The 17035-nt window shown below is 44.0% G+C and overlaps 1 protein-coding gene across 1 annotated transcript in view; it reads left to right on the forward strand.

Annotated features, from left to right (window-relative positions):
* Positions 1–14599: 14599 nt before the first annotated feature.
* The window catches only part of dse (dermatan sulfate epimerase), a 99161-nt gene continuing 96725 nt past the window's right edge, over positions 14600–17035 (forward strand). The window contains exon 1 of the mRNA XM_073057435.1: positions 14600–14800. The gene's annotated coding sequence lies outside the window, so the exon portion shown is untranslated. The remainder of the gene's footprint in view (positions 14801–17035) is intronic.

Raw genomic sequence — 17035 nt, forward strand, 5'->3', positions numbered from 1 at the left:
AAGAGGCCTCATCTTGACAAATGCGGAGACCATGGAGCGACATGTTGGAATGGGAATGGGATTAGGAATTAAAAAATTTGGCCACTGGGTAATCCCAATTTTGGCAGATGGATGGAGATGCTTAACAACTCTGGAAAACTCCCATCCCCTGCCACCAAATTCATAGTTCCCTTACCCTACACTTCTCCTTTCTACATGCTACCAAACATCCACAAATCTGACTGTCCAGGTAGGCCTATTTTTTTCTGGCTCTTCCTGCCCCACTGAACTCATGTCCCCACACTTTGATTCAATTCTATCCCCTTGGTTGTCCTCATACCTTGCTTCCATTCTATTCGCCTTGGCTCAGTCCTGTCCCACCTGCATCCACGACACTGGACGTGCTGTTGTTCTCCTCAACAATTTTCAATTCCTTGGCTCTGACAGCCTCATTTTCACCATGGATGTCCAGTCCCTATAGAATTCTATCTCCCATCAAGAAGGCCTTAAAGCTAGCCCCTTTTTTCTCAACTAAAGTTCCAGCCAGTTCCCCTACACCAACAGCCTCATCGGTCTTGCAGAACTGGTCCTCAGCCTCAACAATTTCTCTTTCTGCTCTTTCCACTTTCTCCAAACTCAAGGGGTAGTCATGGGCACCTGCGCTTGCCCCAGTTACACTTGCCTTTTCGCCAGCCACGCGAACAGTCCATGCTTCAAGTCTTCCCTGGTAAGGCTCCCCAACTCTTCCTCCGCTACATTGACGACTGCATCTGTGCTGCTTCTTGCACTCATGCTGAGCTCGTCAATTTCACCAGCTTTGCCTCCAACTTCCACCCTGCCCTTAAATTCACTTGGTCCATTTTTGACACCTCTTTCCTTTTACTCGATCTCTCTGTCTCCATCTCTGGAGACAAACTGTCTACCAACATCTTTTATAAACCAATCAATACCCATGGCTATCTTGACTATTCCTCTCCCCAGCCTGTCTCCCGTCAAAAAGCTATTCCCTTGTCATCAGCACTGCGTCTGTTCCCTAGATCAGCTTTCCTTTCCAGGACATCAGAGATGTCCTTCTTCTTCAAAGAATGGTATTTACCTTCCTCTACCACTGCTACTGCCCTCACCCGCATCTCCTCCATTTCCCGGACATCCGTGCTCAACCCATCTTCCCGCTACCTTAACAGGAATAGAGTTCCTTTTATCCTCACCTACCACCCCATGACCCTCTGCATCCAACACATCATTCTCTGCAACTTCCATTATCTTCAACGGGATCCGATCACAAAACACTTACTGCAGGGGTCGCACCCTCCGTGATTCCTTCGTCCATTCATCCCTCCCCACCAATCTCTCTTCTGGCAGATACCCCTGGAGGCACAGAGGACAAGAGGGCACAGACTCAGAACAGAGGCACATCCATTTAAAACAGAGATGCAGAGAAATGTCTCTAGCCAGAGGGTGGTGAATTTGTGGAATTTATAACCGCAGGCAGCTGTGGGGCCAGTTTGTTGGGTGTATTTAAGGCAGAGCTTGACAAGTTCTTGATTTGACACAGCATCAAAGGTTACTGGGAGAATGCCAGGGAGTGGGGCTGAGGAGGGGAGCAAAGGGCCAGCCATGATTGAACGACGGGGCAGACTTGATGGGCCAAATGGCCTAATTCTGCTCCTATGCCTTATGGTCTTATGAAACCAATTTACTCGTAAGTGTTAATAACAATAGAAGAACAAAAATTAGCGTGTCTAATAAAAGAAACTTATAAGAAACAGTGATGAAAATAATCTATTTTACTATAATAAACAGATAGAAAGAGAAAGATCAGCCTCTCAGTTCCATTTCTGGAGAAGTCAGCTTCTGGAAAATATTGTTTGTAAGGTCTGATCTTTTAAAAAAAATTGGTTTTGTTTGGCATAACACAGGATTGAGCAGATTAATTTCAGGATAATGTGCTCTGCTGCCAGTACACCAGATGAAGAGAATATGAGCAGAGATCAAAATACCACCAAAGCCAGAAATCTGAATAGAAACAGAAAAATACACAACTAGCCACTCGGTAGCAGTGTAGGCAGAAGCCAAGTTAATAATTCCATCGTGAATCCTTTCTCAGAGCTCAGAAAATCTTGTTTGTAACTGAATGTGTGATGAGGAATTAAAGGATGCTAATTTTAATCTTTATTAAATCTGGACTTGATTTAAAGAACGTAGTTTCATGACCTGTCACAGAACTCACTGAAATTTTTTGTTAACCATGATTTTTATATACTGTATTAAACTCTACTACAAGATTTATATACAAAATAGATAGTATTTTTCTGTGTATAAGAGTAGAACTAAAATTTGGATACTGCTTCACAGAGTTTCTTGCAATATCACATCTCTCTCATGAAACGTTACTGGGCACATATCTGATTTCTTCTATCGATGTCAACATGAGGGAAAAGGATTTAGTTTATAGGTTTTGGCCAATCGGTGTTAGGACTGAAGAAGCATAACACTCCCTTTATTCCATCTCCACACAAGGACAGCCTCCAACTGCAGCAGAAATGAAAAAGATTTATGAAGTGAGAAGAGCAAACGATAAAAAAAAGAGGCTGAACAATATACTTCTATATAAAATGAGATTCATTTTCTTGCAGGCATTCACCATAGAACAAGGAAAAGCAATGGAATCAATGAAAAGCTACACACCAAACACTGATAACAAATCAGCGTGCAAAAGAAGACAAACTGTGCAAATACAAAATAAATAACACCAAGAGAATAAGTTGTAGAGACCTTGAAAGTGAGTCCATAGGTTGTGGAATCAGTTCAGAGTTGAGATGAGTGAAGTTATCCACGCTGGTTCAGGAGCCTGGTGGTTGTGGGGCAATAACTGTTGTCGAACCTGACGGTGTGGGTCCTAAGGCTCCCGTACCTCCTTCCTGATGACAGGAGAGCAAGACTTGGATGGAGGTCTCCTTGATGATGGATGCTGCTTTCTTGTGGCAGTGCTCCTTGTAGATGTGCTCAGTGGTGGGGAGAGCCTTTCCCGTGGCTCTGTGAATGATGATCTGAGGATAAACCATCCGAAGGTCTCCCTGTGCCATTACGTTTGCTTCTAATAGTGAAATGAGATTACAACAATGGTCTCAGCTATGTCACCAACAGCACTGAAGCAGGATGACCCTGTTGATAATCCTACGTTCATGTTACTATCCTATCAAGGTCTGTGCCCAATCAGCTGGAATGACAAAAATTGGTATCTTACCATCAATGTGGGTGGTGAGGTGGAGGTACATCTCTACCAAAGGAGGTGTGAGGCACTCCCTCCCTCTGCTAGCCTGCGGTTCACCCTTGGGCAAGGTGTAGAACCTGCTTGACCCCTGATCAGGGTCACTTGAATCCATGGGAGCAGGTGGTGGATGGTCGTATGAGCAGCTGGTGCATATCACAAGTCCTGGTTATGTGACCACTGACACCAGGCAGACAATCCCTGAAGAGTATTGATAATGGCTGAGGTCACCCATCTTGTAAAGACACTGCCCAGAAGAAGGTAATGCCAAACCACTTCTGTAGAAGAATTTATGAAGAACAATCATGATCATGGAAAGATTATGATCACCCACATCATACAACACAGCACATAACATCATTGTTTCAGTTTCAAGAAAGTAAAAGATTTCAGAGCCTTTCTCAACAAAGCGATGGTGGAAATTGAATCTCACCTGGAAAATTGAGCATCTTGTTAAAGTGGCAAATATTCTGCCAGAATATACATTCCAAAAAACAGCTGGAATAAACCACATGCCGGGAATCAAAACAGACCTGGCCAAATGTGTATGGGAATTACACTCAAATGTACAAAACCAATCTTTTTGTGGAAGAGTCGTGGAATTGAAGAGCCTGCAAGGAAAGCACTGCAAATTATTGCAGAAAACACCAATATGACACACAATAGCGAGAATGCCTGATGTAAGTTTTAGAAAATGAGGACCAGCCAAAGAAAACAGGACACTAAAAATGTAATCTGCCTTGAGCGGTCAGTGGTGTAAAGGGAAAGTAGCTTCAAATCTTGGGCGTCAATATCTCAGGAGATCTGTCGTTGGTCCAATATCTCAATGCAATTGCGAAGAAGGCACCCACGCAGCTCTGCTTCGTTGTCAGTTAAGGAGATTAAGTATGTCGCCAAAGGCTCCAGCAGATTTCTATAGAAGTACAGTAGAGAGCTAACTCCACCACCGATGATCCCAAACCTGGCTGTGAAAAGAGGAGGGTTGGGCACGGGGCTAGCAACCCCACCTTGTAAAAACCCAGAGCTGCAGAAATGCCAACTACAAAAGGTGGAGGGTTCAGCCTAGTACATCACAGGTAAAGCCCTCCCAACCACTGAGCGCATCTACATGAAACACTGTCGTAGGAAAGCAGCATCCATCATCAGAGATCCTCACCACCCAGACCATGCTCTTTCCTTGCTGCTTCCATCAGGTAGAAGGTACAAGACCCCCAGTACTCACATCTCTGGGTTCAAGAATAGTTACTACCCCTCAACCATCAGGCTCTTGAACAAACGGGGATAACTACACTCACTTGCCTATCCATTGAGATCTTCCCACAACCAATGATCTCACAACCAAGGACTCTTTATCTCATTATCTCTTTATCTCATATTCTTATTGTTTATTGCTATTTATTTATATTTGCATTTGCACAGTTTGATGTATTCTGCACTCTGGTTGATCTTTCATTGATCCTGTTATAGCTACTATTCTATAGATTTGCTGAGTATGCCCGCAGGGAAATGAGTCTCAGGGTTCTATGTGGTGACATATTTGTACTCTGTTAATAAAATTACTTTGATCTTTGAACATAAGCTCCAAAGACTTTGGCCTTGGGAGAGGAAGGATCTTCAAAGATAGGGTACACTTGGGGACAACTTGAAAGACTGGGCCAGGCTCTGGTGAGCTGCTGTTGGGGGCCTATACCCCAGTAGGGGTGATAGGCTTAAGTAAGTACAGCTAATTGATTATTATCACAAAATTCACTCAACTGTGTATCTATACAGGCTAAAATTTAGGCATCACGTTGAAACTCTTTCAGAGGAAGAGGCCTGCCCAACCCAATATTACATGACATTTTAGGTGCTAAAAGGTCAAAGGACAATTGTATATTTACAATATATCTACAATGCTTTCCTTTGAATTACCGGTAGGTACTGCATTACTTTCATAACTCCTTCTTCGCATCCACACCACAGACACACAAATGAATTTTAAGTCAACATAGAAACATAGAAAATAGGTGCAGGAGTAGGCCATTCGGCCCTTCGAGCCTGCACTGCCATTCAGTATGATCATGGCTGATCTTCCAACTCAGAACCCTGCACCTGCTTTCTCTCCATACCCCCTGATCCCTTTAGCCACAAGGGCCATATCTAACTTCCTCTTAAATATAGCCAATGAACCGGCCTCAACTGTTTACTGTGGCAGAGAATTCCACAAATTCACCACTCTCTGTATGAAGAAGTTTTTCCTCATCTCGGTCCTAAAAGGCTTCCCCTTTATCCTTAAACTGTGACCCCTCATTCTGGACTTACCCAACATCGGAAACAATCTTCCTGCATCTAGCCTGTCCAATCCCTTTAGAATTTTATACGTTTCAATAAGATCCCCCCTCAATCTTCTAAATTCCAGTGAGTATAAGCCTAGTCGATCCAGTCTTTCTTCATATGAAAGTCCTGCCATTCCAGGAATCAATCTGGCGAACCTTCTCTGTACTCCCTCTATGGCAAGAGTGTCTTTCCTCAGATTAGGGGACCAAAACTTCACACAATATTCTAGGTGCAGTCTCACCAAGGCCTTGTACAACTGCAGTAGAACCTCCCTGCTCCTGTACTCAAATCCTTTTGCTATGAATGCCAACATACCATTTGCCTTTTTCACCGCCTGCTGTACCTGCATGCCCACCTTCAATGACTGGTGTACAATGACACCCAGGTCTCGTTGCACCTCCCCTTTTCCTAATCGGCCACCGTTCAGATAATAATCTGTTTTCCTGTTCTTGCAACCAAAGTGGATAACCTCACATTTATCGACATTAAATTGCATCTGCCATGAATTTGCCCACTCACCTAAACTATCCAAGTCACCCTGCATCCTCTTAGCATCCTCCTCACAGCTAACACCACCGCCCAGCTTCGTGTCATCCACAAACTTGGAGATACTGCATTTAATTCCCTCGTCTAAATCATTAATATATATTGTAAACAACTGGGGTCCCAGCACTGAGCCTTGCGGTACCCCACTAGTCACTGCCTGCCATTCTGAAAAGGTCCCGTTTACTCCCACTCTTTGCTTCCTGTCTGCCAACCAATTCTCTATCCGCATCAATACCATAAATACCATAGCATTGTCTGGTCTTCCAATTAACTATGATACACAGCTCTTAGGAACCTATTGTCCAGAGCTACAGTGTATGTCCAGATTAAAGTTAATCTACAGTCCATATTCAGATCTGAAGATTGGTGGCTGAAGTTAGTTGCTGAAGTTTTTCTATACACTCTACGTCCAGAAAATGTTCTAATAGTTATTATCACAAAATTCACTCAACTGTGTACCTATAGAGACTGAATTTTACAAATTATATGCATTATTTTTTGCTGTGCCATGAATTGGCTGAGGGGGAGATAGAGAGATAGTGAGAGAGAGACTTTGACTGCTGTGTGTGCCTGCTGTTTCAATGTTTCGATCTCCAGCGGAACTTCAGTCAGTGACATTGGCAAGGAACTGGGTCATCTACAGGGCACCATCCCATGTCTTTCAAGCTGTTCCTGGAGATCCTGACTATATGATTTACTTTATTTATTCAAAGACTTTAAGATATTCCATTGCCAAAACACTTGAATTTCCTCCTTAAAACTCTATGCTTTGCTTTCTTTTTTCACACAGTTAAAACCTATCTAACTGACTTAGCTTAGTGTCTTCTAGATTCTCCGTATGTAGCTTAGTCATGTTTTGCTTGTTGATGCTTGTCTGAAGTCCCTCAGGATATTTAACTTCATTAAAGGATTTATATCATTACAATTTGTTGATTCTGCTTTGATCACCAGACTTACCATTCCCTTCCCACCTTTCCAGTTGTGCCTATATTTCAGATTGCTGATTAAGCAGGTAGACAGGTTGCTTGACTGGTCCTAGATTCAGGCAACTCTGCATGTTTCAGACTGATAAGGTAGTCTTGGTTGAGTTAGAAGATCGGATATGATCTTCATGAATGGTAGAACAGGCTTGAAAGGCAAAATAGTCTGTGCTTAAGACGCCTCACGTCTTAATAAGCTGGTAAGGAAGGCGGGCTCTGTCGTGGGCAAAGTACTGGAGAGTATAACATCGGTAGCTGAGCGAAGGGCGCTGAGTAGGCTACGGTCAATTATGGAAAACCCTGAACATCCTCTACATAGCACCATCCAGAGACAGAGAAGCAGTTTCAGCGACAGGTTGCTATCAATGCAATGCTCCTCAGACAGGATGAAGAGGTCAATACTCCCCAATGCCATTAGGCTTTACAATTCAACCGCCAGGAGTAAGATATGTTAAAGTGCCGGGGTTGATTGTATTTAATGTATTTAAGTAAACTACTTAAGAACTTTTTAAAAGCTTTTATTAATGCTTTTTGAGAGAGTGATTTAGATGCATATCATATTTTTACTGAGTTAAGTATTGTATGTAATTAGTTTTGCTACAACAAGTGTATGGGACATTGGAAAAAATGTTGAATTTCCCCATGGGGATGAATAAAGTATCTATCTATCTATCTATCTATCTATCTATCTATCTATTTCTTCTAGACTGAGAGGAAACTTGCCGTGTATTGGCCTTCAATAGACAGGGTACTGAGTTCAGTTGCTGTGAGGTGATGTTGCATCTCTTTAAAACTCTGGCATAATGAACAAATGAATGATGGGGAACTGACCTTCACAGGAATACATCACAGTCTTGCAGCTTAGGATAACCTACCAATAAAATTAATTGAGGTTTAAGACACAGACTGTGTGCCAATGATGTCTTTCAATTTACTCCCTACTGGAAGCATGGAGTAAATTTTTTGAAGAAAATATGAAAGATCTGTGGTAAACTGGATCAGCAAGCTTATGAATGACACCAAGATTGGGAGTGTATCAGACAGTGAGGAAGGCTATCAAATCTTGCAGTGGGATCTGGACCAGCTGAAAAATGGCAGATAGAATTTAATACAGACAAGTGTGAGATGTTACATTTTGGGAGGACAAGGCAGGGCAGGACATCCACAGTGGGCACTGAGTAGTGCAATAGAACAGAAGAATACAGCTTCTTAGTTCCCTCAAAGTGACATCACAGATTGAGTACATTGTTCTTCATAAATCAAAGTATTAAGTACAAGAGTTGGAATGTTGTATTGAAGTTGTATAACTAATTTAAAGGATTGTGTGCAGTTCTGATCACCTACAACAAGAAAGATATTAATAACTTCAAAAGAATGCGGAGAAAATTTACAAGGATGTTGCCAAAACATGAGGACCAGAGTATCAGGAAAGGCAGTGAATAGTTTAGGACTATTCACTGGAATTTAGGAGAATGAGGGGAGATATGATAGAAGTATACAAAATTATGAGGGGGACAGATAGGGTCATAGCAGCATCTCTATTTTCTGCGGAGGCTGAGAAAAGTCCATCTCCCACTCCCCATCCTCACCACATTCTACAGAGGATGTATTGAGAGCATCCTGAGTAGCTGCATCAACGCCTGGTTCAGGAATTGCACCGTCTCAGATAGCAAGACCCTGCAGTGGATAGTGAGGTCAGCTGAGAAGATCAACGGGGTCTCTCTTCCCGCTATTACAGGCATTTACACCACACGCTGCACCCGCAAAGCTAACAGTATAGTGAAGGACCCCACGCAACCCTCACACAAAATCTTCTCCCTCCTGCCATCTGGTAAAAGGTACCGAAGCATTCAGGCTCTCATGACCAGACTGTGTAACAGTTTCTTCCCCCAAGCTATCAGACTCCTCAATACCCAGAGTCTAGACTGACATCTACATCATTTATTATTATATTGTAATTTGTCCTCTACTGTGCCTATTGTCTTGTTTATTAATTATTGTACTGCCCTGCACTGTTTTGTGCACTTTATGTTGTCCTGTGCAGGTCTGTAGTCTATTACAGTTTTTATGTTGTTTTATGTAGTCTAGTGTAGTCTTGTGCTGCCTCACATAGTCTAGTGTAGTTTTCTGTTGTTTCATGTAGCACCAGGGTCCTGGAGGAACTTTGCTTCGTTTTTACTGTGTACTGTACCAGCAGTTTGTGGTTGAAATGACAATAAACTTTACTTGACTTGACTTAAATGCAGAAAGGCTTTTTCTACTCAGATTGAGTGAGACTAGAACTAGATGTCATGGGTTAGAGATACTTAAGGGAAAATGAGGGGTAACTTCACACAGAGAGTGATGAGAGTATGGAATGAGCTGCCAGTGGAAGTGATGGATGCAGGTTCAGTTTCACCATTTAAGAGAAGTTTGGATAAGTGCATAGACTGAATGGGTCTGGAGGGCCATGGTCTAAGGGCAGATGGCATTAGGCAGAATAATGGAAACATGGACTAGATGGGCTGAAGGGCCTGTTTCTCTGCTGTAGTACACTATGACTCTATGAGATCCCATCAGAAGTGAGGAAATAGAAGGACCTGAAAATGGAGTGTTCCAATTCTGTGACTTGTTCTCCTAGATATCCTGCATTCAAGTGATTTTGTAAACAATTTGTTTTGGAAGCAGAGAGCTAACAAATAAAGTTGCCAATTTTTCTAAAGCCAGATTTCTTTCAAGTAGTGAACTCAGAGTTGCTTATCTTTTGCACTCATTTGGGAAAACATTGTCCTGATAGAAGAACTATACAAATACCTAAAATAGTGATAGACTTACATCATGAAAACTGACGAATTCATGGGGAAAAGCCACCGCTGTGTGAGATGCAGTACTGCTGAAATACTGCAAAATTGTGAAGGGGAAAATGGCAGCCTTTGTGGTACAAATTCGTCAGGAAAACAGCCGTAGCTAAATAATCTAAAACCTCCCCATAACACACACACACACAATACTGGATGAACTCAGCAAGTTAAGTAGAGTTCCTCCAGCACTTTGTGTATGTTGCTCTGGATATCCAGCATTTGCAGAATCTCGTATGTTTAACTCTCTTTTTCCCCAATGATAAGACCATAAAATATAGGGGAATAATTAGGCCATTTGGCCCATTGAGTCTTCTCCACCATTTCATCACGTCAGATTCATTTTTCCTCTCAGCCCATATTTCCTGCCTCTTCCCTGTATTCTTTAATTCCCTGACAAATCAAGAATCTATCAACCTCTACCTTAAAAATACCCAATGACTTGGCTTCCACAGCTGCTTGTGGCAACGAATTCCAGAGGTTCCAGGATACAAAGATTCACTTTATGACCTAAGTGTGTATGCAGAATATGACTCTGAAATCTGTCTTCTCCAGATATCCATAGAGTACAGAAAATCATGTAAGTTGTTGAAAGGAAGATATCAATCCTTCCCCCTGTACGAAATGAAAAGGAAACAAAAACTCACCAACCCCAAACAGCCCCAGTCCTCGCTCACACAAAATCTAACAGATCACCCAAACTCCCAGCCCACCAATCCGGAACAAGACAGAATGGGCGAGACACCCAAAAATCCGTAGAACTGAAAGGGGCCAATATGAACTACACTTAGTTTATTCTACAGCCCAATTCACGAATCTCAGAATTTTGATAACATCACTGGGGCACAGTGGCCCCTCTGAGGGCACTGACCTCAGCCAGATGCCCCTCCGAAGACAGCGACTCAAATCAAAGGCCCCTCCAATGGCACTGACTGAAACCAGCGGCCTCACTGAGGAAAGTGACGTGAACCAGCAAGCTCTCCGAGAACCCGCTCGCTCTCCTCTGCATTTGCCTCGATGTTTCAGATTTCCTCAGTGCTTCAATTGGCAAGAAATAAAGTTGATCATGGACTGTTGTCTCTTCTCCAAGCTTCTCCTTATGGCTCACCTGTCTCTCCTGGAGATTTCTCGGGGACAGCAGAGCACTAGTTCACTCAATCAAACTACAGACTGTAAGTCACAGGGTCCAACAGTTTCAAAAACAAGGCTCACTCTGGCTAAATAAATTCCTCCTCGTCTTCATTCTAAAAGGACACCCTTCTATTCTGAGACTGTGTCCTCTGGTCTTAGACACCAGCATCCTCTTCACATCCACTCTTTTGAGGCCTTTCAACATTCAATGGGTTTCAATGAAATCACCCCTCATTCTTCTGAATTCCAGTGTAGAGGCCCAGAGCCATCAAATGCTCTTCATATGACAAGCATTTGAATCCCACAATTATTTTCATGAACCTCCTTTAAACCCTCTCCTATACCAATACATCCTTTCTTAGAAAAGGGGCCCAAAACTGCTCACCAGTGCTCTATAAAGCCCCAGCATTATATCCTTGCTTTTATATGATCACATTCATTATTATCAGACTCACTGAGCCACCAAAAATAACATGCAAACTATCTTTTTCCCGTGGAAAGGGTATCAAAAACTGGAGGGCAGAGGTTCAAGTTGATTACGGAACAATTTCAAGAACACCTGAGGTACAACTAGACCATAAGACCATTAGTCACAGAGGGAGAATTAAGTCTTTCAGCCCATTGAGTCTGCTCCATCATTCCAACATAGTTGATTTATTACCCCTCTCATCCCATTCTCCTGCCTTCTCCCTGTAACCTTTGATGCCCTTACTAATCAGGAACCTATTAACCTCCATTTTAAATATACCCAATGACTTGGCCTCCACAGCCCTCTGTGGCAATGGATGCCGCAGATTCTCCACCCTACGACCAAAGAAATTCCTCCTCATCTCTGTTGCAAAGGGACCTCCTTCTATTCTGAGGTTATGTCCTCTGGTCCTAGACTCTCCCACTAATGGAAACATCCACTCTATCTAGAGCTTTCAATATTTGATAGGTTTCAAGGGAGATAACAGATAAGTTTTCAAGGCAACTTCTTCACACACAAGCTGGTGTGTATTGCCAGAGCAAACGATTGAGGCAGGAACAATACTAACATTTAAAGGATATCTGGACAAGTACATGGATAGGAATGGCTGAGAGGGATATTGACAAATAAATAAACCCAGGTACAGAGCAGTGACAGACTCCCAGGTAGAGACAAAAACAAGAGTTTACTCACAGGAATTCCATCGATGGCTTGGCCAAGCGAAACAGTGAAATAAATCATTCTTGAAACACCAGGACCCCACGATATATGCAAATTGGGAGTCCACTTTAAAAAAATCACAGTACACTGAAAACCCGTGCCAGTCAAGATAAACATAATCAGAAAGCACAAAGGCTTAATGGCTCCAGATAACAATTAACAAACAGACCCACAGGGCTCATAATGGACATAGGTCAAACACGGGCAAATAGGACTAGCTTGATGGTCATCTTGGTCTGTGTGAATAAGTTGGGTCAATGGGTTTGTCCCATGCTTTAAGAAAACTGCATGTGCTGAAAAATAGTTCAGAAACAGTGGAATTAAGTGATGCAAAGGAATGAATCATAATCAGAATCAGGTTTAATATCACCAGCATATGTCATGAAATTTATTGACTTTGTGGCAGCAGTACAATGCAATGCAAATAATAGAAAAAAATGTGAATTACAGTAAGTATATATATTAAGTAGCTAAATTAAATAAGTAGTGCAAAAAACAGGAGTGACCAATACATGAGATTGGTGTTCATGGGTTCAATGTCCATTCAGAAATCGGATGGCAGAGAGGAAGAAGCTGTTTCTGAATCACTGAGTGTGTGCCTTCAGGCTTCTGTTACTCCTACCTGATGGTAACAATGAGAGAAGGCCATGTGCTGGGTGGTGGGGATCCTCAAAGATAGAAGCTGCCTTTTTGAGGCATCACTCCTTGAAGATATCCTGAAGGAGCTGACTAAGTTTACAACTCTCTGCAGCTTATTTCGATCCTGTGCAGTAGTAGCCCCTGCCCCACCCACCATACCAGAAAGTGATGCAGACAGGTAGAATGCTCTCCATGGTACATCTGTAGAAATTTGCGAGTGTCTTTGGTGACATACTGTATCTCCTCATACTCCTGATGAAATATAGCTGCAGTCATGGGTGGGGAGGGCTTTACCCATGACGGACTCGGCCGTATCCTCCACTTTTTGTAGGATTTTCCATTCAAGGACATTGGTGTTTCCATGCCAACTGTGATGTCAATATATTCGCAGCACACATCTATAGAGGTTCCTCAAAGTTTTAGATGTCATGCCGGATCTTTACAATCTTCTCAGAAAGAAGAGGTGCTGCTGTACTTTCATTGTAATTGCATTTATGTGCAGCGCCCAGGACAGATTCTCAAAAAATGTCAACACCGAAGAATTTAAAGTTGCTGACCCTCTCCACCTTTGACCCCCTGATGAGGACCCCTTTTCCTAAAGGGTTTTCTATTGCTGCCTCCTCGGGGTGGCCAATCTAGGATGCACCTATGTCGGTGTAGTGTGAGCAACAGTGAGTGGTGGCTGTGGTTAGTAGATATTGATGAATATCTTGTCTCTATATCCTTTTTCTCTTTCCACAGATGCTGCCAGATCCGCTGATTTCAAATTTCCAGCATCTGCAGCTTCCTTGTTGAAATCCCTAAAATATCAGCTTTTCCATCTCCCCAGGTACTGACAACCACATAGTTTATTTTTAATTCCGAGTTTTCACAATCCACCATATTTTCTTCTTGGAATGGACAATTCTATCTGCCTCACGAATCGTTTCGTTGCAGACATTATTTCTTAATCAGAATCAGGTTTAATATCACAGCCATGTCATGAAATTTGTTGCTTTGCCACAGCAGTACATTGCAATTTATAATAAAAGCATTATAAATTACGATAAGAAATATATATATAAATGAAGGAGTGCAGAAAGAGAGGGAAAATACTGAGTTCATTGTCCCTTCAAAAATCTGATGGTGGAGGAAAAGAAGCTATTCCTAAAACGCTGAACGTGTGCCTTCAGACTCCTATACCTCCTACTAGATGGTAGTAATGAGAAGAGGGCATATCTTGGGCGACGGGGGCCGCCTTCTTTGATCTCCAATGCCTCCTTCTGTTGTTTTTTTTTACATATCAGTGTGTTGTTTTTGAAATTTGATCAGGACCTTCTCCCGACATATGTGCTCACGTTGGCCCTTCCCTGCCTCCTTCTCCCTCCCCCAACCAATCTCTCTTCTTAATACTGATGGTCACCTTCCCCTCTGGTTTTTGGCTCCTAACATCCCTTCCCGCGGAATCCCTGACCCCAGGTCAGTTCGCACCTTTGCCCATCCGCACCTGCCTTTTCTTGCTAAACTTCAGCACCTTACTCTCACCTCCTGAAGTTTTGGACGGAGGGGAAAGTCTCGGACTCTGTAACTCCTACTGCTTTATTCGCCTTGGCACCCGTTCCCGATCGAAGTGGCGATGTAAGGGGAGATCTTCCCCACCACCCGCCCTCCGTCCCTCCCACCTTCCCTCTAGTCACCAATCACCGGAGGGTGACGTCGCCTCCCTCTTCCTCCTCCTCAGCCCCTCACTCCTCCTTGAAAGCTCCCGCTCTTCACCATCAGCTGGAAAAATGTCCCGTCCTCAGGAATGGCAGCGACCGACGACCTTTCTTCTCGCCCCTTAAGTCCCGCTCTTGGCGGCAGCAGGGGCGACGCCACTTGCCAAACGAACCTCAGCTCGCATCCCCGCGGCGGAAAGAGAAAAATAAGAAAGGTAACGAGAATCTCCAGTGATGTGTTTAGTGGGGCGGGAGGGAGGGGGGCCGGGGGTTTTGCGTCCACGTTCATCCCCCTCCCAAGTTGTGTGTGAGTGTATGTCTGTGTGCGCGCGTTTTACAGTGCGTCTTCCCGTGTGAAAGAAGTGATGGTGCCCCGGGGACTTGGCAGACCCTCAACCCAGAGCGGGCAGAGGCCACCCTGTCCACCACTACCACCACCTCCTCCCGGGCTTCCCCGCCAGCTGGACCAAACTTTCGCCGTAAGCCTTTTAAATCGGCAACTCGTGGCGCACAACGGGTTAACGCGGGCTCGCTCCAGCCTGTTTTGGAGGTCCCGGGTTGTGGACTAGGTTTCGGCGACGGAGAGGGGATTGCGGTGGATGTTGCTGGTTAAGGCGGGGAGACGCGGACTGGGAGTTGTTACCCCCCGATTGCTTGCGGTGGGGAGCTGTCGCCACGGCCGCGGGAGGGTAGCCTTGCAAAGGCAGGGAGGTGGGGGGGGGGGGGGGGGGGGGGAGAGATTCCTCCCAGACGTCCAGACTCCGGAGTTCTGATTTGACCGTGGGTTGAGAAATAAACATTAAGGACCTCTCCGGTCTGGTGCCGAGAATATGTGGCAGGGCAGGAAAGGGTGAGAGGGTTACCCCCCCCCCCCCCCACCCATGGGTAGTTTACCCATTTTTAGAGCTTGATCGGGAAACAGGACATGAAGAGAGCCGATTGTTGTGAAAGTTTGGAGCCCAAATGTTTCTTAAAGTGCACGGTTCTACAGTGTGCTTGACGTTTGCATTTACCCCCTTGGCTTACACTTTCCATCCTGTTAGGGAGATGAAATTGTACTGTAGAAATAAATGCAACGAGAAAACCTATGGCAGCATCTGCTCCGTATTAACAACGTCTTCAGCATGTGGAGCTACTGAAGCCTGCGTTTCACCAAGGGGGACTTTCGGTCTTCTATGTTTATGCTGGTTCTTCGCTACCGTGTAAACCGCAAGGAAGCGGACGGTATTGAAAACAAAACTTCTACCTATCCCTTGAACGGTACGAAGGACATCTTAAACTTGCCACAGCCGTTGACTAGCTTTTATTTCTCCAGCCTCTAATCTGAATGATCCCACCCACCCTGCTCATGGACTGTTTGTCCCACTCCCATCGGGAAAAGGTTACGTTAGCATCCACGCCAGGACCACCAGTCACTTTCGCCAAGCAGTACGACTCACCAACACTTCCGCCCACTAACCCAGCCCACCACCATACTTTATTATTTCCCGTCAGAGTCATCTTATGTGCAGACACTCCTTTACGCAGATTCACTTTATGGACTATTTATGTAAATCAGCTGTCTTACATATAGCTGGTGTTTCTTCTGTGCTGCGTCGGATCCCGAGTAACAATTATTTTGTTCTTGTGTACTGGAAATGCTATTAAACAATCTTAAATCTTGGGAAGAAAAAAAAGTTTTGATTTACCGTAATACACGTAAAGCTGGAGCTACTCAACAGGTCAGATAGCATCTATGGAAGGGAATAAACAGTCCGCCTTTCAGGTCAGTCCAAAATCCTCTACAGATGCTGGTTGACCTGTCCAGTTCCTCCAGTGTGTGCTTTCTTCTGGTATTCCAGCATCTGTGGAATCTCTTGTGTTTATAATTTACAGCGATGGCCTAGGGCATCCATACAGACGGAATATTCAAAACCACAAGGAAAGTGCTTGATTGCAATAGTAAATGAGAATCGGCTACACTAGAGTATTTCAGTGGTGAATTCAGGCTAAGACAAGATTCTCAAAATTCAACAGGAACGTACAGTAGTTGCTGGAAATGAACGCGTCAGCAGAGAGAATCAGAATTAACACTGAGTGAGTGAGTCCTCCGTTGGCCAGGGTTGACCATGGATTTGCATCGTAGCTGTCTAGAAACACCAGCTTGGGCAGTACAATGTGGAGGGCAAGCTGCTGCCCTTGTTGCGGGCTCTACCTCTCCATGCAGCTGACGGTTCCAAAGGAATGGCAGAGACCGATACAGTTTGGCACCAGCAACATCACAGGACTTGCCAGTCAGCGTAGAACTCTATGTAGGACTGCCTTAGGGACACTAACTTCAGACGTTTCCCTTGGGGTTTACTCCCGGAGCTGTACTCATGAGCAGGTATAGCTGCAAGGCAGTGGAGGTTTAAAATCAGTTTTCCTTCTCCTAAATGAGCTGCCAGCTATGACTGATAAGCCTCATCTGC

This window comes from Hemitrygon akajei, chromosome 9 (assembly GCF_048418815.1).
Source record: "Hemitrygon akajei chromosome 9, sHemAka1.3, whole genome shotgun sequence".
NCBI lineage: Eukaryota > Metazoa > Chordata > Chondrichthyes > Myliobatiformes > Dasyatidae > Hemitrygon > Hemitrygon akajei.